Raw genomic sequence first — 22,662 nt, 5'->3', positions numbered from 1 at the left:
CGTTACGCACTTCCTGTCTCCCGTCTTCCCACAGCAGATCTCGCGATGGTGTCTTTTTCTCACAGCTCCAAAGCCACAGGTATTCAAAACAATAGTCCGATTTCTTTAATAACTTCTTTAAACTTAGTCTCTTTTCTAATACAACTCCTGCCGAAGCTTCCCCTCCTTTTCACTAGTCTGTTGCAGTTTAAAAGTCTACTTTTTTTCCTCTCTGTTTTTATCAATCTGTCCCGTATCGGAAGATAGTGATCTTTACCTTCCCTTCACTTTTCTCGGGTTGTAATCGCTGTTTCGATTTCAGATTCTCCTTTCCACTTCTTCCCCCAATCGAAGCTTGGGTATGTAGGTCTTATGCCAGCCGAGTTGGCCCCAAAACTGCCGCAGAGATTGTAGCCGACCCGTCTCAGGGTGGGACCTCAAGGATCGGGAGGGGACCCGTTGTGTAGAGCCCCCCCTCGTCCGAGATCAATGCGCCCTAGGGTCTCGAGCGTTCTTTGCCTGCTCTCCGCCTGAGAGCAGTCGGCCGCGGGCTATTTTCACCCCGCCGGCCGCTTAAAACGGCAGTCCGGTCAGCTCCGCAAATGGAGCTGCATTAGACCTCCATAAATCCCAAACCGGAAGTCGGACCATTCATATCTTAATGTAGTCCTAAGGTCCAGATCTCTTAGATTTAGAGAAAAAAGGTTACCAGACCTCGCTACCTTATCCTTTTAACTGCTGATATACCAAAAGCATGATATCCCTGGAGAGTAAGGGGGATGGGCTCTGAAAATTATGCTCATCATCACCTTTTGGCATTGACCTTGCTAGTTTCCATGGTTCTTCAAAAATCAGAACGTTAGCAAAAACATTTTTGGATAGGATCTTTAATGTTAGTAATCTTTTCAGACCCCAAGCCTGGGACTTTGAGTCAGATAATGTTGAACTACTCTCTCCTGATTTTTTTGGTAGTGGTGCTACCTTCAAGCATTACACTGGAGTCACATGATGCACATTCTGGCAGCTTGTCAATGTATCCTGGAAGACAGGATACACTGAAGCCGACTACCAACCCTTACAGCAAGAAATCCAGGCTCTTGAGTAAATGGGTTTTTATTGAGATATTTAGGCTTTGCCAGACATATGTCCATAGGTTACACAGAAGCAATTAAAGGCGCCTGGCTGTACATAGGATCCTTGTTAAGAATGACGCATTGAGTACATGATACACTATAACTACCCCTCTACATGCCCCCCACCTTCTTAGCCCATACAGCAGAACATAATCAGTAGCGGGACGGATGGAGCTGTCCCAAGGCCGCTGCAGCGAGCCATCTGAGATAAGGCCTTGGCCGTACTGGAATCTGGAAAGTAACAAGGGAACAGGTGCACGAGGCTATTGCAACACATTATCTAAAATGGTGTAAGAGTATGGAGGGACTGTGGGCAATGGACCTGACACAGCTTCTCTTTCTCACGAGTTGTCAGTGCCACAGACACATTTCTACACTGAGATCATTTTCATCTTATGTTCATCTGCTTTCCCAGTTATTTTATTGTTTCCTGACTGTATTGTTGTCTGATTTGAAAAAATGGAGGCTAAATTGGCGTCCTTTAGCTTCTTTTGTTCCCTTTCTTTTACCTCCTTATGTTTCTGGCTGCTTGATTTGTATTTATAATCATCATCAAACATGGCAGAAGGGAGCATGTGTGTTTGTGACTGTGAGTGAATTAGATACTCACATATATTGAGGGCCTGCAAATCCTACCAGAAAAAAAAAACACTGAAGCACTTGCTCCCATTCTTTAATAATGCTTTGCCCTTCCCTTCGTCTGTCCTGCCTATGCACAAGGAACTCTGGGACTTATAGTTCTTGATATGATAGATCCAGGAGGCCCAGCAGTTCAGAATGTTGCTTGAGATTGCTGCTCCAGCGATTCGGTTTTGTTTTCTCCGCCATGTCGGACGCTCTTCTTCACGGGCTCGAGAGGAAGCACCCGAGCACCCTGTCCGGGCGGCTGATCTGCGAAGATTAGCCCCCAAAACTCCCAGTGAGGGAGGCTGGGTCCGGGACGCTGCGGGAAGAGCCCCCCGGAATCAATGCAGGGGGTTAATTGCCTGTTTGTCCCTACGGAGGCCGGCGAACGTGCGCGGCGCCTCGAGTGCTGCCGGGCCATGGAAAACGGCAAAGAGCAGAATTAGGCGAAAGCCTGCAAGTAAGCGAATCCCTTCTGTTACTACAAGCGCACGCGAAGGAGTGGTGGGATCTGAAGCTAAGAAGGCTCGTTCTTCCCCTTTGCTGAGTTTCAGAATCCGGTTGGCGGTTCCCCCCCCCTAAAATGGCAACAAAAAAACAAAGTCCTGCCCTGGGCAAGTCAGTTTCGGCTGCCCTGAAGGGAGAGTCGCTGGAGGAGGTGGTGCGGAGGGCGGTTGGTGAAGCTATAAAACCCTTTGTTGACAAGCTGAATGAAACAGATCAAAGGGTGGGCTTAATTGAGAGCGAAGTGAAAACCATTAAGGAAGCAGCAGGGGGGCAGAGAAGTCTGCTCGGGAAAGTGCGTCACTCGTGAAGGCTACGAATAAAGAGCTTAAGCTGGTGGAGAATCAGCTGATCGGGCTACAAGTGGAACGAACACAGACAATTTTGCGCCTCCAGAATGTGAAAGAGGAGGAAAATGAGGATTTACGGGGTCTGGTCTCGGAACTATTGGCGACACCCGCGAGGGCAACTAAAGAAGAAGTAAAAAGCACCATTTTGGAAGTCCGTCGGGCTACTTCAAAATATGCAATGAAGCGTCAGTTGCCTCGCGAGATCATCATTGATTTTTCATCTAAGAGGATCCGGGACACTATCCTATATAATTCATACAATGCGGATTTGGACTTTCTGGGTAATAAAGTTAAGATATTGAAAGACGTCCCATTTCTAGTTCGGAAACACGTTTTAAGTATAAAAAGTTCGCAGCTCTTCTGAGAGAACGTGGAATAAAGTACAAATGGTTATTTCCGGAAGGAATCTGGTTCAGTCACAAAGATCAAGCTTTCAAGATATTATCAGAAGATCAATTAAGGGATTTTGAGGATAAAAATCCGGAATTTCAGTGCACCAAGCAAGACGAAAAGGAGAAGTCTGAGGGGGGGGGGAGGAAATGAGCACTGCGGCTGCAGCTGCTCAGAGAGAATTGCGTCCGGGACCCAGGAGGGGAAGAAAAATTTAATTTGAATTTAAATTGTAATTTGCATTTAGTAAGGTCAACCACTCCATCAATATAACATAAAGCTTTAACTTTTGAATAATGGCAGTATGAAGGGAAAACATTTTGTGTAGCATAGCTGTTGCATGTTGTACTTGTTATGGTTTTTTTCCTTCCTCCCCTTGTTCCCTTTCTTCCCTTTGTATTGTTAGTTAATGTAGTTAATAAAAATAAAGAGATTGCTGCTCCAGCACTGCTTCTGATTGGCTCCAGCAAATTTCATAAGATCTGGACAATAGATACACAGATACAAGGAAATAAGTTTGTATAAATATCACCAGTCATGATTTACAGTTTATCCTCATCTTTTCCTCATGGTAAAGGGGATTGCAGCCTGGGCTGGGCCCCTCTTGACCTCTAGCTCCCAGTAAATTGTACCTTTCTCCATCTCCCCCCCCCCATGTGGGAGCCCTAGATCTCTCTGTTCTAGCCAGGTTCCCACATGGATCAACTAGGGTTGCCAGTAGGGGTGTGCAAAATGAAATAAATGAGCTGGAAATACATCCAGAAATTGCTGTTTTATTTAGTTAAGCTTCCAGAATACTGAACCAAATCCAGAAAACCAAATTATAACTACACACTCCCACCAAAAAGTTTGTGTATTTCATTTTATTTTGGTTCTTACCTCACAGTAGTGGCAGCATCTTTTTTTCTTTAACAACATTCACTAATCAGATCCCAAGGGGAGAAAGCCCTTATGTAATTATTAATTAACTCTGTTGGCGTGCATGAGTGCATGAGTGCATTTTTTCAATTGCTCCCCTTTAAATGTTATTGTTTATGTATCAATCAGGGCCTTGCAAGGGAAGATCTCTCCCCACCTATTGGCTTTGGAAACATTTGGAAGGGGGAATGTGCAACCTGTTCGGGGGGGGCCCTCTTGGTTTGTTTTGTGGTGCTACCTAGGCACTGGTCTGCCTCCTCTGCCCCTATCAGGGCACTTGGATGGTTGATTGCTGTGAGGAAAAGTGCAGTGGGGTGGAGGCTGCAAGTATTCAATAAAGGCGCTGGAAGACTTCAGTCATAGGCTGCAATTCTAAAGACACGTCCCTGGAAATAAGCACTATTGAATAACACGAGACTTACATATGAGTAGACCTGTTTATGATCACTCCTCCCATCCTGCAAGCCATTTGACTACTCTGCCTTTTCAAAAACAGTCCTGTCTGCCCACTACAAAAGGAAAACTTATAGGAAAATACACAGGTCTTTTTAGGCCCAGGGGACTGGGGGACAGTCAAACAATCATGCTGCTTACCTGCACTTGGTTGATGGAGATGGGTGAAGATCAATGCAAGAGCACCCTCTCATTGTGGGAACAAGACTACAAAGCACAAGGAAATATGGCACCAGCAGGCAACAGCAGGATGCAAAGGTAATAATTGATTGGCACTACAGAAAAAGAAAAATTGAATATTGTTTCTAATGCCACTTCTGCTCTGCTACCCCTTTGCCACCCAGTTTCTCCTAATACTGTGCACCCGCTGAAACTTACCTTCTTTAAGGTTTGTTGTTGTTGTTGTAGTGTAACTGAGGAAAACTAAGTGGCTTGATGATTTAGAGGGAGGACTGTGTTCTGTGCTATTTTGGTGCCACTTAGTGCAGAAACAACTGGCCCAAAGAGCCTGGAAGCCATCATTCCAAAGAATGGAGCCAAAACTCATAATAACAGAAGAAAACCCCAAAACAAATGGATTAGATCCAAGCCAGCAACACCCCATCTGAAAAAAAAACACAATAATGGTACTTAGTGCCTTTGAGAAACGTGGATCAGAAACTGGAATAGAATTTTGTGTGTGTGTGCAACGCTAGTGTGCATGCTCTGGAACATCTCTGTGTTGTGCTGAGAAAAATGTCATTCCTGGCATGACATAGAAATGATGGGCCACATCGGGGGCTGATTCAGTAAAAATCAGCCCAAATTTTTCTCACACTACAGATGCTAATTTTCTGTACTTCACACCACTGTTCTATCTAGCTAATTACAACATATATTATAGCTAGTTTCCTGACCCTCTAATTTGCAACAGCTACCCATTTGAAAACAACTTTGTCGAATATCTTCTTCAGTCTTCAATTAAGTTGACTTCTTACTTTTTAGTTCTCTTAGTTTTTCAGGTATTTACTTTGTCATGGTTTCGGTACTATCCTTTTTACCACTCATTTCATTATGGTTTCTTTACTTCATCTTCTCCCTTTTCTTAAATTTAACTTAGCTAAAACTGAACTAGTTCTTCTAACGTTTTAATCATCTGTTTCCCTTGCTCTTGATGATATTATTTTTGTTTTTCTCCTCAAGGGCAATATAGTGGAGGGTTTTTTTATTCCTCTGTTCTCCTCTCCCTATATTCAGGTCCTTACCAAGTCTTGTCAATGTCAGCTAATTAATAGATCTAGAACTAGCTCACCTGTTATGAACAGCATTGGGCCTGTTTCTGCTCTTGAGTCTCTCCTTTCGGTGTCACTTATCAGATACTTCTACTCATATAAGTCTCTACTATTCTCTGTATTAATTTCTTCTTACTTTTGGTTACAGCTTTTGTACTTATTGTTACCCTGATTTACATTCTTATTCTATATATTCTTTTTCTATATGCTACTATGCTCTACAAGTGTCATTCTTCTAATTAAACCTGTGTTTATTTCCTGGATGCATCTGTTTTCCATAGCAATTCTCCATGTTTAGAATGTCCTTTCACCTGACATTCCAGTCTCTGCATCAGTTTTTTTACATTAAAGAACCTCCTTCTATTTGTTCTTACTTTTCCTGACTGACTCCACTTTGTTGTTACTTTTATCTCCGTTTCTCCATAATATGTTTGTTTATAGCTTAAGGTCATAAGCTTGAGGTCAGGATGAGTTCTATTTATCATTTTTGTACATTTCCAAGCAATTGTGTGTGTGTGTGTGTGTGTGTGTGTGTGTGTGTGTAAGGTGCCATCAAGTCTCAGCTAACATAAGGCAATCCCACAGAGTTTTCAAAGCAAGAAGCCTTGCACTTCCTAGGTGGTCCTTCATCCAAGTACTAACCAGGGTTGGCTCTGCTTAGTTTCTGAGATCTGACAAGAGCAGGCTAACCTGGGCCATCTAGGCCAGAGCTAGTGTGATGTTCCCATGCCCCCGTTGCTGATCCTGTTCAGAGGGGCAAGGTGACCCAAGGTGTTCCATTTGCTGATTCAAAGGAAGTTTATGGGAGCTATTACACTTTGGCAGCAATTTTATTTTTCCTTTCTGGAGATTCAAAATGGTATTATATACTGAAATGGGTTTCATCTTTGGGGGGGGGGGGTCCAAAGCCTATACCCCGCCCCTTTCTTAAAATCTGACAAAGCTGCTGGGCCCCATTGTGGTCTTACTCTAAAATAAAGACTATAGAAAATCTTTATTAATTAACAATTAAGCAAAACCAATTAAAAGTCAGTGCAGTCTCAACAGATCATGAAGCAATAAAATAATAAAGCTACTTGTCCTAAATAATACAGTTGGTGCCTGGATCTCAGTCAGTAATTCACTGCATGCAGAAATTGGTTGAGCAATAGCAAAGCATTCAGGCCAATAATACATAATCCTTGGTAGAGATGCAGGTGGTGTCTCATAAAATGATCCATAGACTGCAAATACAAACTGACCCCTGCTAAGTTATAGGTTTCTAGCTACTCTACCATATAACCAATGTTAACCAATGGTATACCTTCCTTTAGTGAATCTTCCAGAATTGTCACATCACTGCTCCTTTCATCCCTCTCACAGTTTATACTAAATGGCCAAACGTCCCAAGTTTAGCCCCTGGGATCTCCAGTTAAAAGGTTCAGTATAGAACACTGGAGAGCCACTGCCTGTCAGAGGCTGATTCCGCACACATTTGATAATGCACTTCCAATCCTCTTTAGAGATCATTTGGAACTGAATTTCTCGAATGTGAAATAAAAAATCCACTTCCAAACAATAGCTAAAGTGCATTGAAAGTGCATTATCCAACGTGTGCAGAATCAGCCAGAGTAGACAATATTGACCTTGATAGACCAATCATTTGACTCAGTATAAGGAAATACCTTGTATTCAAAGATTACGATAGATGGAGGCAATTGTTTCTTTCCCAGCTTGAACACATGAGCCCTGTTCACATGTTATACTGAACACACATTCCTCTGTTTGTAAGAAAGAGCCAATGTAAGTTCACTTTGCAAAGGAAACTGGGGGCAGTACCTGGATAAACATGTGGTTTCAGTAATGTAATTCTCTATATGTATGTTGAATGTAACATGAGAATTATTCAATAAAGTTTCTTTTGACTGGGAAGCAGGAGAAGCATTCCTTAACTCTTCCTCAGAACAGAAGGAACAGAAAGCTGGTTCAGGCTTGGAAAATGTCTTGAGTCACTAGATAAATGGTGGCAGAAGGAACAGAAATGAGGTACTGGGAGAAAGGAAAAGCTGGAACTCTCCATTCCTTGTTTTCCACTATATTTGATGAAATTTTATCCCATTTTTAGTACCCTAGAATCAAGAGGTCTTTCTCTCTGTTAGACTGTTGAGCTAGATTTATGAGGCTAAATAATGTGCTCTAGGATACTCAAGCAAAATATTTTTTTTAAAAAAACCTAATAGGTAAACAGAGTGTGTGTTTCTTGTTCTCAGGCTTGTGAGTAACATAGGAATGGAACACTGCCCCCAAGATGTATAGGCAATAACGTGACAGATGGAAAAGTCTGCAGAAGGCAAACTGAGAAGATACCTCTCTCTTTCAGCATTGTGGACACTGTGATGCCAAAACTGTTGTTTGAACAGTGTAGTGGAATACAGCAACAGCAGAGTACCAGAGAGGTTGAAGTGAGCCAGTGGAGTGCAATACAGTAATTTGCCATTTGCCGATCCAAAGGAAGTGCATGGGAGCTATTACACTTTGGCAGCAATTTTATTTTTCCCTTCTGGAGATTCAAAACTGTCTTGTGTACTGAAATGGGTTTCATCTCTTTTTTTAAAAAAATGTGCCTTATTAGCTTCCTTCAAAAGCGTAGTCTTGAAAGAAAGGGGCGGGGGAGACCCACAACATAGTGGAATTATGTTGGGGCGGGAGAGGGGCAGTAATCATGCCCAGATAATGTTGTCATACTTTGTAAAGCCTTTAATGCTGGAATTTATTTATTAATGATGCATGGGTTATTACCCACCATCTGTCTTGTGTTAGCAGTTGGCTGTTTCAGATTATGATAATGTGTTTCTGATTTGAGTTGCGTTGAAAGCCAGAACAAGGCATCTCATGTGCAGTCCTCTTTGAGGCCTGCTGTTTTCAATTCCTCTTCATAGAATGGGCTTTTATTTGATTTGTTATGGGGATTTTTTTTCTTCTGTTGCCAAAACAGCTGCAAGCCTGGAAGGGAATGAGACACAGGGCCACATCAAACTTGTTAGCTCGTAAAAGAAACAGAATGTTCCAGGAACAAAAAAGAGGGAGAGGGAGAGAGTGAGAGAAAAAACACAGAAGGGAGAGATTGAAAGGGAATGGTGTTTGGGAGGGAGGAAAAGAAGAAAGGCATGAGAAGAAAAGGCTTAAAGCTTTCATGGGGCTCTCATATCAAGGGTATGTCAAAAGTGTTTTGCAATTATAAGCAGCACATAACAGATTGTTATGTTTTTAATTTAATGGCCCAGTTAACACAGAAAGACCCTTCAGTACTGAAAGGCATTCATAAAGCTATGTTGGTAGTATAAAGCAATCCATAAAACAAAATAAGCGAAAGAAAGAAAGATTAATTGTGCAATCCTAAGAAGAGTTACTGCAGCCTAAGCCCATTGAAATCAATGGGCTTATACTGGTTTAACACTTCTTAGGATTGCACTGAAAATGCATGTAAATTGAAGGACGGGAAAATAAGGAAACCAGTGATTCACCCATTTTGAATACCCATTGTTGTAGATGTCCAGTGATCTTTCTGTCTTTCTCTCTGTTAGGCCATTGAACTAGATTTCTGGGGCTAAATATACAGGTGGACAAGCTACTAATATCTAGTTTGTGAGCAGCATTGCAGTATAGCTGAACAGATATTTTACTTGAAGAATTTGTTTGTAAAGGCTCTTTTGAGATGGTATATTAGAGACAGCATTCCTGCAGCTTTCACCAAAGGTTGTGAGTAGACATGGGCATGAATTGAAATACGAATCAAATTTCATGACAAATTGAGCCGATTCACGTATAGCAAAAATGCGTTTCGTGGGGCCACGTTTTTCATGAAATCCATGACTTCTGGGGCCAATTTGTTCAATTCGTAAATGCTTCATGATGCCAGACAGGCTGGTGCTGATCCATTGATTCCCTAGGCAACATAAGCCAGGAATGTTTGCAGACGTTTTGTTTCCTGGGAAACCCCAATCTTGACCCACATAACCTTGATAGGCAGCTCTCCCTGCCAACCTGAGATTTCCCATTCTGTTCTATGAGAGCAACAAACGGGGGAGATGGGCCTTCTGTAGCCACAGGAACACCAATCTCATCCCTCCAAACTGTGTTAGGCAGGTCTGTCTGCCAACCAGAGAGCTTCTGTTCTGCTCTATGTGAGAGTTTCTTATATAAGGCACAGCTGCGTGCCTCCTGCTTTCAGTTCCAGTAGACGGAGGGAGAGGGAGGAGCTGTTGCTGGGCTTTGGAGTGAGAGAGAGTGGATTTGGGAGCTTTGGGCTAGATTTGCTGCTGCTTCAAAAGAGACTGAAAAGACTCCTTATTTTCTGCTCTTGTCCTTGCTGGGAAGGTTGTTGGGTGAGGGTGCCTTTGAAGTCTCCCTGTGAGTTTGTCATCTTTGGGTATGAAGGGAGCCATTATAGGGCCCCGGGATCTGACGAATCATGAACCTAATGAATCGTTTCACAAAACGGGACAATTTCATGAAAGTTTGTGGTTCATAGAATGCAATGAACCATGAAACTCAGGGTTCGTTCCCCCCCCCCTCGTTTCATGCCCATTTCTAGTTGTGAGCAATAGTACATTAGGGCAGGAAATGATACATGTCAGCAGACTCCTGACAGGTGCAGAGTATGAAAAGTGTGAACGGTGATGAAAAGAAGATATGGAATCTTGCTTATTACTGACTAGAAGAAGCACACTGCACATGCATAAGGCCACCATTCTTTAGTGTTCACATGTTCCTAGGATACAGACCTGCATGTCCCTATGTCTGAGGAAATAGGGTCTGATTTTACTTTATTTATCCTCTAATTCTATTTTACAAAGTCAGTGGAGCATGGTACTAGTCTGGCAACAGCACCAAAAATACATTCTAAGGCTGAATCATGATTGAGAAGAAGTACAGTTCAGCCTTAAACAGTCATAACCAGCTCTGTCAATATAAATAAACCAAGATGTCTATTAACTAATTCAGAATTATGCAGAGTACAGAATAATGGATACTTAACCAGATCCATTTGTAAAAATACACACACACACTTCCTTTATGTCTGATCTATGATTATTCTGATAAGGAAGTAACTTATTATTAACATTGGAAAACTACATTTAATTGATTTCTCATCATGCCAGAAACAGATAAAACAGCTGCTTAATCAGGCTCTACAATCTTGGTGATCTCATTTTCCTCCCAAACCTTTTAATTCTTATGACGAAGTGCAAAATATATTTTTCCTGATAATTGCAAGTGAATAAGGGGGAGGAAATCCAGTTTTTCCTGACAAATGAATTCATATATTTGTGAGAAATTAAACAAGATGAAAAGAAAAATGCTCACAGTTTATACTAAATGGCCATTTTGCTATGCATCATTAAACTTAATCTCTTACCTGCTATTAATTTTCCTCTTGCATCCAAAGGACATTGTTTCAGCAAAAAGGGAAGCCGCTATTTGAAGTTGTTTACACAGTACAAATGAAGGCACAAACTGAAGAGGATTTGCATGTTAATTAGATATGGAAATAAGGCAAAACACCGAGTCCCAGTTATGGACCTGAGTTTCCATAAGTGTAAGGACATGTGATGTGTTTTGCTTGATCCAGCTTCTAATTCTACTATGTAAAATCAGTGGGGCATCATGAGAGTCTCAATTGCATTACTTGGAAAAACAAAGCACTGAACAAATTGGGACTTTACCTCATCTTGAGGGAAGCCAATGAAAGTCTGCCTAGTGAAGTTAATTGAACATTCTTGCGTGTTAATGTTGCTCCTCTGGAAATTTTTCAAAAGAACCATAGGTTTTAAAAAAAGTCCAAATAACTAAAAAAAAAAAATCTTCCATCTGATCCTGTGTACAGAATAAGAACATTAGTGTGGTGTAGTGATTAGCTTGGGAAACCTGAAACCCAACGCTCACTGGGTGACTTTGGGCAAGGCACATCTCCCAGCTGAACTTACTTTAGATGGTTATTGTGACGACAAAGGGGTGAATTTTGTACACTGCTCTGAAGTCCTTGGAAGTAGAGATGGGCACCAACAGCAATATGAACAAAAAAAAAGCCACGAACAGCCCAATCTGCTGTTCGCAAACAAGCTGTTCATGAGGCCCTGTTCTAAATGAACAGCTGGTCGTTGCAAGCCTCATTCATTGCTGTCCGTTGCTGTTTGTCAAGCCAGACAGTCTGGCACCTGAAATCAATTCCCTTGGCAACCGGAGGCAGAGACTGCCTGAACTCTGTCTGAACTCCTGCTGTTGCCCTGGAAACCCCAATCTAAGCCCAATTTAGCTTGATAGGCAGGTCTTCCTTTCAAGCGTGGAGCTCCAAATTTGTTACAACCAGGGAGCAAAGAGCAGGGGGGAGGGGGGCTCCCAGCTCTGACTTTGCAGACAGTGGAGAGGGAGAGAGAGTTGCTGTTGGCATTTTGATAGAGTGCATTGGAGCTTGAATTTTCTTTGTGTGTGGTGGGATAGGGATCTACCCCTTCAAGTTCCAGAGCTGCTGCCAGGCTCTGGGGCCAAGCTATTATTTATTATTGGTACCTTTCCTGGTGCCTGCTCAGGTCAGGTTTCTGGGAGCGGTGCAGTAGGGATCTTGACTTGGATGATGGCTGGAGGAGAGCCTGCTGGTCCCCACGAACAGCCAACCACAAACATGTTCATGAACAGGTCCATGTTTGTGGTAGTTCGTGAGTCCCTGTTCATGGATGGCAACGAACAACGAACATCATGTTCGGGTTTTTTTTCTGTTCGTGCCCATCTCTATTTGGAAGAAGAGAAGAATAAAAATGCATCAATAGACATATTTTGAATATATTTAGTTAAATGTGTCTCCTACCTTATAGATGTAGAGGGTTACAGATGGTCTAGAGATTTCTTGAGATCTAAAAGAGACCAAAAGGCCAAATGATCTGCCATCAATTATCAACATATACTATGTCTTGAAAAGTTCTATTGTTTTCTCATAACATTTGACTAAACATTCATTAGGGAGCAGATATGGAAATAGGTGCTGAAAGAACAATGTGAGTCCTCCTGTTTCTCTGGCAGAAAATCGTCTATGAGGTCTGGGATTTTCTTGCAAATTTCCCATTGAGCAAAAGCCATATTAACACAATATTCTCCTTTCTAAAAAGGGATAATTGCACAAACAGGTCCTCTGTGTGTCCTGCTGTTTATGTAGGAGTCCCAGATCATTTGGGATGTTATCTGCATGAAGCAGGATAGAGACACATTCCTGGTGATAAAATGAATCTTAACCGTGGCTAAGATGATAACAATTTGGATTTTTCCTTGCCCTCCTCTCAGATATGATGGGGAGGGGCTGTGGCTCAGTAGCAGAAAACATGCTTTGCATGTAGAAAGTCAGGTTCAATACTCAGTATCTTCTCTTTAAAAGGATGAGGTAGTAGGTGACATCAAAGGCCTCTCCCCACATCCCTGGAGAGCAACAGGGAGGCAGAGTACACAATAAACCAAAGATATGACTCAGTGTAATGACAGACCAGTGATATGACTCTGCATAAGACAGCTTGATGTGACAAATGAAGATAGCTAGACTCCTTTAGGAAGTTCCCTTGTGTCAGTCCCTCTGACATTAATATGAGTTACAGAAAAAACCCTGTTGTGCTCTTGCACTGCTTTCATTCATTCAGGGCAACATCCCAAGGGTTTATGCCCAATATTGGCCCAGTAGGTTTCCAGGTTGATAGGGAATATAAAGGGGCATCGTAGCTGCACAAAAGAATTTCTCCCTCCACTTCCTGCACTGGATCTCAGAACACAAAAAGTGGTTAAATGATTGTTTGTACTGGGATTTTTTCTTCTCACTAAGTTAAGACATGCACTAAAAAGGACCTAGCACTCCCAACACCACTGATCTGTGCCTCCCCAGAGAGACCTTTCTCTTACTTACTTTGACCTATGCAGTCTGTGGTGTGCTGCATTTTACATTCCTGAAGACATGCACATGACACAGTTGATCCAATTGGCCTTCTGAATTAAATAAAAATTGATAAGTACAGTACACCCAGGAACAGAGACACAGGGCCAAGCTACACATGACGAATGACACTTGAACAGCAAGTGTATTTCTCCCTGTTCACTTGCCCTCCACTCAATCCACTTGCCGTTCAAGTGTCATTCGTCATGTGTAGCTTGGCCCTCAGGCCAAAGGCAGAGTGGGATAGTACAGGAACAGCTAGATAGTCCTGGTATTCACAGGGGCTTAAAAATAAAAACAGGACCACTCATGACATAGCTGAATCAGAAAATTGTACGGTACTGGAGTTATCTAATCCAGCTGTCTTACTGCATGTAATAGGAAATATATGAAAATAGGAAATTTCATTTTAGTTAGCTTTTTTTTTTAATAGCATGTAAAGCAAAATGACTCTAAATTGCAACCCCAGTCTTAGGACACAAGAAGATCAGGGAATATGTTTTAGTGAGACTTGTACCTTTAAATGAGAACTCTCCTCTTGGTTCGTATTAAACGTGGCTTGTGTCATCATTTCTCTATTATACTGCATGAACAAACCACTGAACCGTATAATTGTAATGGTGGTTTTGATGTGGCTGTGTTGTTGGTGGTGTCATATGGTTTTATAGCCTCATGAATGACTTGCAAGTTCTTCTCACAATACACTGGAAAGGCAGTTCTGCAATGACAGTCTTGGTGTGTCTGTGTGAATATCCCTTTATTTTCTTTCCAGTCACCGGGGAATGAAACAGCAAGCATTACTGTCTTCTGGGTGGCAAGACTGTTCTATGAAAGACAGGCAGATGTGTTTTATCATTGTTTTATGCTGACAAAATGAAAAAAAGAGCAACAACGAATCCTTACTGGGTCATATTGAGTTGAGAGCTGTGTATGCAAAGTTTCTAACAGTGAGGATACTTTAACAATGGAATCAACGATCAATTAACCATCTATACCAGCTTCAGTTTTCACATGAACACATTAAGGTCAGATCATTGGACCATCAAGGTCAGTATGTCTACTCACATTGGCAGCAGCTCTCCAGGGCCTGCAGTAGAGGCTTTCACTTCACCTACCATCTGATCCTGTTAACTGAAGAAGCTGAGAATTGAACTTCGAATGTTCTGTATGCCAAACAGACGCTCTACTACTGAGCCACTGAGGTGGTGCCTCCTTTCCCTCACTCTCTCCCCTGGCAGCCTCTCTCTTGCTGCTGGGCTAAGCTGGGCCCAGTTGCATGGTGCAAACCGCCAGGCTGAGCCAAATTCCATAGTGATGGCTGCTAGGCTGGGCCCAGTTGTGCAGTGCCCCCACACAAGGACTTGTGGAGGGTGCTCCATTTTCCTCTGTACCCCCCTCCCCACATTATTTCCTCTTTTCCTCCTCCAGGCAGCATCCATATCTTTATCTTTCACTGCTTCCTTTTCTCCTCCCCACCCACAAAGTAGCCCAATGGTTGCCAACCTTTTCAGTATGGTAACCAATGAGTCCAAATTTACTTTGTATGGTGACTCATCCGACTGGCCCAAGAGATTGAGAAGGCAGTGGGGAGAGTGGTGGATTGAGGAGATGCAGGAAGATGGCAGACGTTTGCAAAGAGGTGGGTGGTAACTCACTTGATGCAATACATCTTCCACAGCATGTAGAGGGCAATGAGGCACTGTAGGGGGCTGGGCAAAGGGATTGGGATGCTGAGGGATCAGCACCAAGGAAGAGTTTACTCTCTTTCACTTTTCCATGCGCTGAATAGCTCCTACTATTCTCCAGCTTTCCCCCACCTTCTTCCAGCTATTTTCATGAAGTTAAAAATTGCTAGGCAGCTTTTTCTTCATTATTGTTGCAAAGGGCAAGGTGAGAATGTGAGAAGCAGGCAAGGAAGAAGAGAAGAGAAAGAGAAGGGTGTAAATGGCAGGAGCCACCATTAAAGATGCCTGGCCGGCTGTGACCCACTTTCAAAGGTTTCTTGACTCACTTATGGATCCTGTCCCACAGGTTGGGAAACACTGAACTAGCCAACATTTTATCTTCCCCCATCTTTGGCTATATTTATGTTTTATATCTTGTCTTTCTCCATGATGGGGATTATATCATTCTCTCTCCTCTATTTTATGCTCCTAAAAACCTTGTGTGGTAGATTATGCTGTGAGTGTATGACTGGCCCAAGATCACCAAGAGATCACCATGGTAGTGGGGAGATTCAAATTTTGTCTCCCAGAACCAAGTCTGAAATGCTAACCACTATACACACTGGCTTTTGTGGGGTTGCTACTGTTGACCACTAACAAGCAGCTGGGTCTGGGTGAGTCATGGAAGTCACATGGTAGGAAGTTACCACATGTGCTCCCCATCATGTGCATCTTTAGATACATATGGACTCTCTAACTTGGGTTTGGGGCACTCACTGAGAACCACAACCAACTGGAGGGAATTAAGCTCGGTGTCAGGGGGAAACCTCTTCCCACTTCCATATCCTGGTTAGCTTGGAAAACTGACACACTTGCGGGGGTGAGGGTGGGGAGAACATGTGATTTAGACTTGTTTTACCTGAACAGTGGGCAAACAAACTCAAAGTGCTTCTAATAGGCTAACAGTAATAATTAAACAACCAGATCTTTTCCAAAGCAAGGTTCAGAATTTATTAAGGAAAATATAGGGATACAGGAATGGAACAGGTACCCAAGCATAAGAACAGTGCCATTGCTGTGTTCAGATGGACATGCATATAGAGAGGTAACGGTTAAGGTAGTCCCCTGTGCAAGCACCGAGTCATCACTGACCCATGGGGGGACATCGCATCATGACGTTTTCTTGGCAGACTTTTTACGGGGTGGTTTGCCGTTGCCTTCCCCAGTCATTTACATTTTACCCCCAGGAAACTGGGTACTCATTTTACCAACCTCAGAAGGATGGAAAGCTGAGTCAACCTTGAGCCGGCTACCTGAACCTGATTTCCACCGGGATCGAACTCAGGTCATGAGCAGAGCTTGGGCTGCAGTACTGCAGCTTACCACTCTGCACCACGGGGCTCTTCTATATGGAGAGTTATATGAGAGGAAAGAAAGTGAAAGAAAATCAAGTCTTTGGCTGAGTGGGAATTCTGCAGGTGGGAATAACCACAAGGAGAATTGGGGGGAGGGGTAAAGAAGGGGAAAGGAGAGTTATTCAGTTGAAAGAAGTGAAGAGAGAAGAAGTTTACCTATCCTCAGACCACTGACCTGGGTAGAGTATGTTATCTGCTTTGATGGTCCAGAGACAGAGAGCAGAGGACCTCAGGCAAAGCTTCTAAAGGTCCCAAGGGAAAGATTTGCTAGTTCCAAAAGAATGGAATGGATAGTCTCTGAGCTAGCAGAATGGACTACACTTCCTCCTCTTGGCAATCAGAACAGCAATATTTATAGGAGCTTGTATAAAAGAATATCAGGAAGACTTGTCCTTGCAGATGAGATTACATTGACAGATAGATCAAGGTGGGTACAAGTCCCTGTGGAAATGGGTAGGCATTCAGATGTCAAAAGTATGGCACTGATAGCTCCTAAAATGGCTGCCAAAATGAATTTAGCCAAGATGGAGTCAGAGCAAACAGCACACAACTTGGAAGGGGTAACACCAATGAGTAGAAGTATGCAACAATGAAAAAATCAGTTGATCTGTGAGATCAACTGTACCTTCATTCCACTCAAGAATTAATGTGAATACTGACTGATTTGTTCAAGCCATCAGATGCACCTTGCCTAAGCACACTTGTTCCTCATTACCTGTATCTCTCCCAAGGTCATACATCTCCAAGAACAGCATGTGAGTGATTTAAGAGTTGGGAGAGGGGAAAGAAGGAGCAGCAATGAGTATCTTCTGAAAAGTTCCAAGAAAGAGAAAGTTTCATTGGTTGGCATTCGTCCTTTGATTATGTCAGCCCATTTTTATAATTAAGCATATGGACCAGTCGACCTACTCTTCCCATTTCCACACCCACTTACCATTGCACCTCCTGACAGGCACAACATACATCTACCTGTTATTGGTCTATTCACTTGAATGTGGGATTCTCTAATCTTACCAAACAGGATTAGAGAATCTTACCTGGATTTTAGTATGTCAAGGGTAAAACTGGCCCTTGCAAAGATGTTCTTCCCAGGTCCAAGACCTGGTCTCCTGAACATCCTCCCTCAAATCTGGCAAAACTGCCAAAATATCTTTTTCTGGGTTCCCAGGTGATCCCAGGTGATCCTGCTCATGTATAACCACACTGCTTTAAAAATATAAAGATCTTTATTTAGCAAATAACAAAAAGAATAAAGTTGTTTCTATTTCAGTACAGAATCAAGCCAGTCAAACAGCAAAAGAACAATAGAACTTTCTTTTTTCTCTCTGATACTCTTTTTAATCGGAGATTTATTGATGATTTATTTTTTATTTTGAATAATAATTTGATAACCCGGGACCTTTGCAACTGGATGAATACTGTTAACAGCAACATCCAGTTTACTTGGACAGCTGATAGTGATTCCATCAACTACCTTGATGTTACGGTCTTCCGCACCAAGGATAATGTAGTGGGGGTTCGTCCCTTTAGGAAGGCAACTGACAGGAATGCTTCCCTACATTTTCAGTCCTTCCATCCACCACATTTGCGTTGCAATTTGCCGTTTAGCCAGTTTTTGCGCCTTAGACAAAATTCTACAACACTACAAGATTACTGTGAAAGCAGTGAGCAGCTAGGCAAACAATTTCTGGCGAAAGGGTACCCTGAATATTTAATTATGGGCTGTTGGGAACGGGCTTTGCAATGCAACAGACAGGAGTTCTTAAAGAACAACAGTAGGAAGAGAGAAGAGAGACTTAACTTTGCCCTGGACTATACTCCCTTGGCAAAATATATAAATCAGGTGGTGCTTAAGTATTGGCCATTAGTCCAGGACTTGCCCGGCTGTAGTGAAAAACCAATGATAGCCCTTTGTAGGACTCGGAGTTTTAGAGATCAGTTAATACACGCGGATCTTGCAATGTGCAGACTGCTCAGAGAGCTACCTCCAGGGCAGTTTAAGTGTGGACGATGTACCACTTGTGATTTTGTAATGTCTCCACAACAATTTAAAGAGATGGGTTTATATTGTGAGGCTTTCTCAAACTGTAACACTCAGAACGTGGTATATGTGATTGTGTAAAAAGTTGTATGTAGGTTGTACTAGTAGAGCTATTAAAGTTCAGATACAGGAACATGGTTCAAGATTACGCCATGATGTGGAGGATGCCCCGTTGGTGTCACATTTCTTGGAGAAAAAACACAAGGAACACGATTTTCTTTACTCAGTGTTGCAAGTTAGCAAATTTAAGGATGCTTCTTTTGCACGTAGAGATCTGCTGAGGAGGGAAGCATGGTGGATTCATAGACTCCATACAGTTGAACAGCATGGACTTAATATCGACTGTGACTTGACATCTTACTTGTGAGGACTTTTACCGGGACTCTGGCCCTTTAAAAATTCTGTAGAATGGGATCTATTTAAGAGAATGGATTGTATGAGACTGTGCATACACCATTGAGCGAGCTGCCATTGTGCATGGATTTTGGCTCTGACTTACCTTGATTTATTATTGTGAGTACTCTCCAGTGTGAAGTTGTATGTCGTGTAATATATTTATGGACTAAATAACTTAAAAATGTGTATTTTTTTACCGTTGTAACTGCCAGGAAGAAGGGGATGCCAGAAACGGGATTCCTCGCTAGCAAACCCGTTGCGGTTACATTTCACTGAATTTTGATAAAATATTTACATTTACCTTCATTGGTCAGTCACCTGGTTTATGCCATATAATCTGTTGTATATGAATTTTTGTATGTAAGCTTTTACAGCTACTGTTCACTTTTGTTCATGTACTCTGTGGTTACTGAGGGTAGCTTGGTGAGTTGTGCGAGCAACTGTTCTTCAAAGTGTTTTGGTTGTTACTCATTCTCACATTGCACCCGTTAGCATTATGTGCCAGCTTTAAACCACTTAGAGTTCAATTTATTTTCTTTAATCTTTATTATAAAGTATCTCTGTACAATTGCTTTGAAGTTGTTTTCGTTTATTTATCCTTAGTTAGTCGGTCATGGCTATTGCTTGTTTGTTGGTTACTTTCCCGTGACTCTCTCTGTGTTTTAGGTCTCTTTACCTTCCTGGTGGTAGGGGGGGCCCAGCACTCACCTTCCTCTTCCTCTTCTGGGAAGTGTCATCATCATGCAGGCTCCTGAGCTTGCATATGCTTCACACTGGGCCTGTTCAGGGCCTAAATCGGCTCTTGCGAAGTGCAAAACTGATCTTAGGGTAGCATGATGGTATCACTCCTGGGAGTGATGTCATCGCTCTGCCCTGGGAGTATACCCAGGAGGCCTGTTCCATCACTGCCCCCCCTCCAGCCGGTGGTGGTGGGAGGCAAAGTGTGGGAACAATGGATCCCTCACTCCCACTGGGGGAACGGCAACCTTAGTCTCCCTCAGTGGCCAAAATGCCCCTGGAAAAGGACCAGCTTCATTCCCCTGCCTTTTACTGATGGAAACCAAGGCTTGAAAGCTGGCGATACAGCTGTAGTTGCCAAGGAAAGGCCACAAGAACCTCTCTGGTTTGGTGTAGTGGTTAAGAGTGGTAGGACTCTAGAGAATGAGTTTAATTCCTCACTCCTCCACTTGAAGCCAGCTGGGTGTCCTTAGGTCAGTCACACGTCTTCCAGACCTACCCACCTCACAAGGTGATTGTTGTGGGGATAATAATAACATACTTTGTAAACTTCTCTGAGCGGGTGTTAAGTTGTCCTGAAGGGTGGTATATAAATCAAATGTTATAATGTTATTATTAAAGCAATGTGCACATCTTCTATTATTTGGGGATGGGTAACCTCCTTGTGTACTTTTACCCCATGCAAACCTGGGACATTTTCAGGTTTGTAGAAAGATCTGTCTTGTCTGGACATGGCCAAATTTAAGTATCCTCAGATGGGTTCGTGTTGAGAATTAGATATATTGTTGATAGAGTTGCTAACAGATTGGAACAAGGTACAGCCTTGACCTGAGAAAAGATCTAGCTGTTGATTTTTTTAAAAAAACTTTGCAGTTACATTTTGATGTAACTAAAGTTACTCATTTGCTATGATGTGTTCTTTTATAACAAGAAACAGAAGTGTGTGAATTGATTTTCATCACATCTTGTGTATTGAACCACCAAGAGATCTTTATTTTATTTTTATTTTGTACGCATGTTTTAAATGTATGTATTATCTTTCTATCATACTGTATATCTGATAACTCACAGTCAAAGATAATAACTGCTATAAATAGGATAAGCACAGCAAAATTTCAGACTATGCATTGCTCTGCTCCCCTGTCCATTTGGGTGGTCCCGGGCTGTGTTTACAGCTCTTGGATTAGGAAGAAAATGGAAAGAGAGCCATTTAACTTGTCATCTTTGGAGGTAAAGTCATGCCTCTTCTTTCCAGCAGGGAGGAAAAGATAAGTGGTCATTACAGAAAAGCAAGACAGCTGCAAATACAGCAGCAAGGTCATTTACACAGACATTGGAAACCCAGTTAAGATAATGTTGTTTTATTTGCCCCAGAGGCCCTACTCATCACAAAATTGTTATTCTGTTTAGGTAGAAATCTGTCTAATCTCTTTGCTGTGCTGTGATGCATTGGTTTCCCATTCCACAATAATATTAATGAGACTCTTGTCCAAAGAAAAGTAGTATTGAATCAAATAATAATAATAATATTTTTAAAAGAATGAAAAATATAAACCACATTAGCAGTTCTTAAAATGTAATAAAATTAATTAATGCATTCCTCTGACAAAATGAACAAATGAAGGAAACCAAAGGAGAGACATATAACCTGTCCAGGTCACCAAGGATAAGAAATTACACTGGAACATTTCCTGCCGGTTGGGAAGGAAGCAAAATGTACTAAAAATAATAAAATGGAGGAAATGACATTAAAACATCTCCATATAATTAGCAAAGAAAAGGAAAGCTTAGATCATCACTGTTCTGATTGTAACTAATAGGGGATATGCTGCTATGTCAGGATTAATATTATTATTTATTTTAGTTGAGAAAGCCCATAAATTACAATTAAGGATATTTCTGAACAAGTATGTTTAGGATTACAGCCTTACCACACAATTCTATGTATTTTTACATAATTTTATGTATTTTTACATAAGTCTCAAAGTGACTTATTTCATAATAAATATACTTAAGACAGCATATTCTGTATTCTTTAATCAGATATAACAAACAAATTATGGATTCCTGAATTTTCTAACATCCAAAGGCATTCCAGGAACACTTGTAGAATTGGTTGCTGTGGCTCTCATTAGAGATGGGCACGAACTGGAAGATGAACTAAAGTTCGTCACGAACTGGGCCAGTTCGTGCTTTGTGAACCAGTGGTTTGTGGAAGCTCATTTTCCACGAACTTCCACGAACTGGTCTCCCAGTTTGTGTTAAACCCCAATGCCCCTTTCCATGCCACTGCAAAGTGGCACGGAAAGGGGCATTTAAACTCATCGATCAGCTGTTTGTCAGGGATCTCCCCAGCAAGCAGCTGGTCACTTAAACAGCGGAGATTGGCTGCCCAGCCAGGAGTTCCTGGCAGGCCAGCCAAGCCCCACCTGCTGTTTAAATGTCCATTTCCACACTGCTCAGAGTGGCAGGGAAATGGCCATTTAAACAGCAGGGCTTGGCTGCCCAGTCAGGAGTTCCCCACCAGCCAGCTAAGCCCCACCTGCTGTTCAAATGGATATTTCTGCCTGTGAGATTTGGTCCAGTGGCCTCAGAGTAGACACTGCCCCTTTAACAGAGGGCTGCAGTCTTACAGGTCATCCCAGGCCTGACTGGACTTTCTGACCTCGTGTGTTTCCAGTGTTCCCTTCACCTGTGTTCCTTTGGTGTTACTCACCTGCCTGTTTATCAAGCTGTTAGGCTGGAATGACGTGCCTGTCAAGATGTTCTGGGTTGCCTGAAAGGGCTGGGCTCCGAGCCTCTCCGCTTCCTCCTCCCTGTCTCCCTGAGACTGGACTT

The sequence above is a fragment of the Eublepharis macularius genome, chromosome 8, assembly GCF_028583425.1.
Source record: "Eublepharis macularius isolate TG4126 chromosome 8, MPM_Emac_v1.0, whole genome shotgun sequence".
NCBI classification, from domain to species: domain Eukaryota; kingdom Metazoa; phylum Chordata; class Lepidosauria; order Squamata; family Eublepharidae; genus Eublepharis; species Eublepharis macularius.
The sequence above is the reverse complement of the archived record's forward strand: the minus strand, read 5'-3'. Positions refer to the sequence as shown.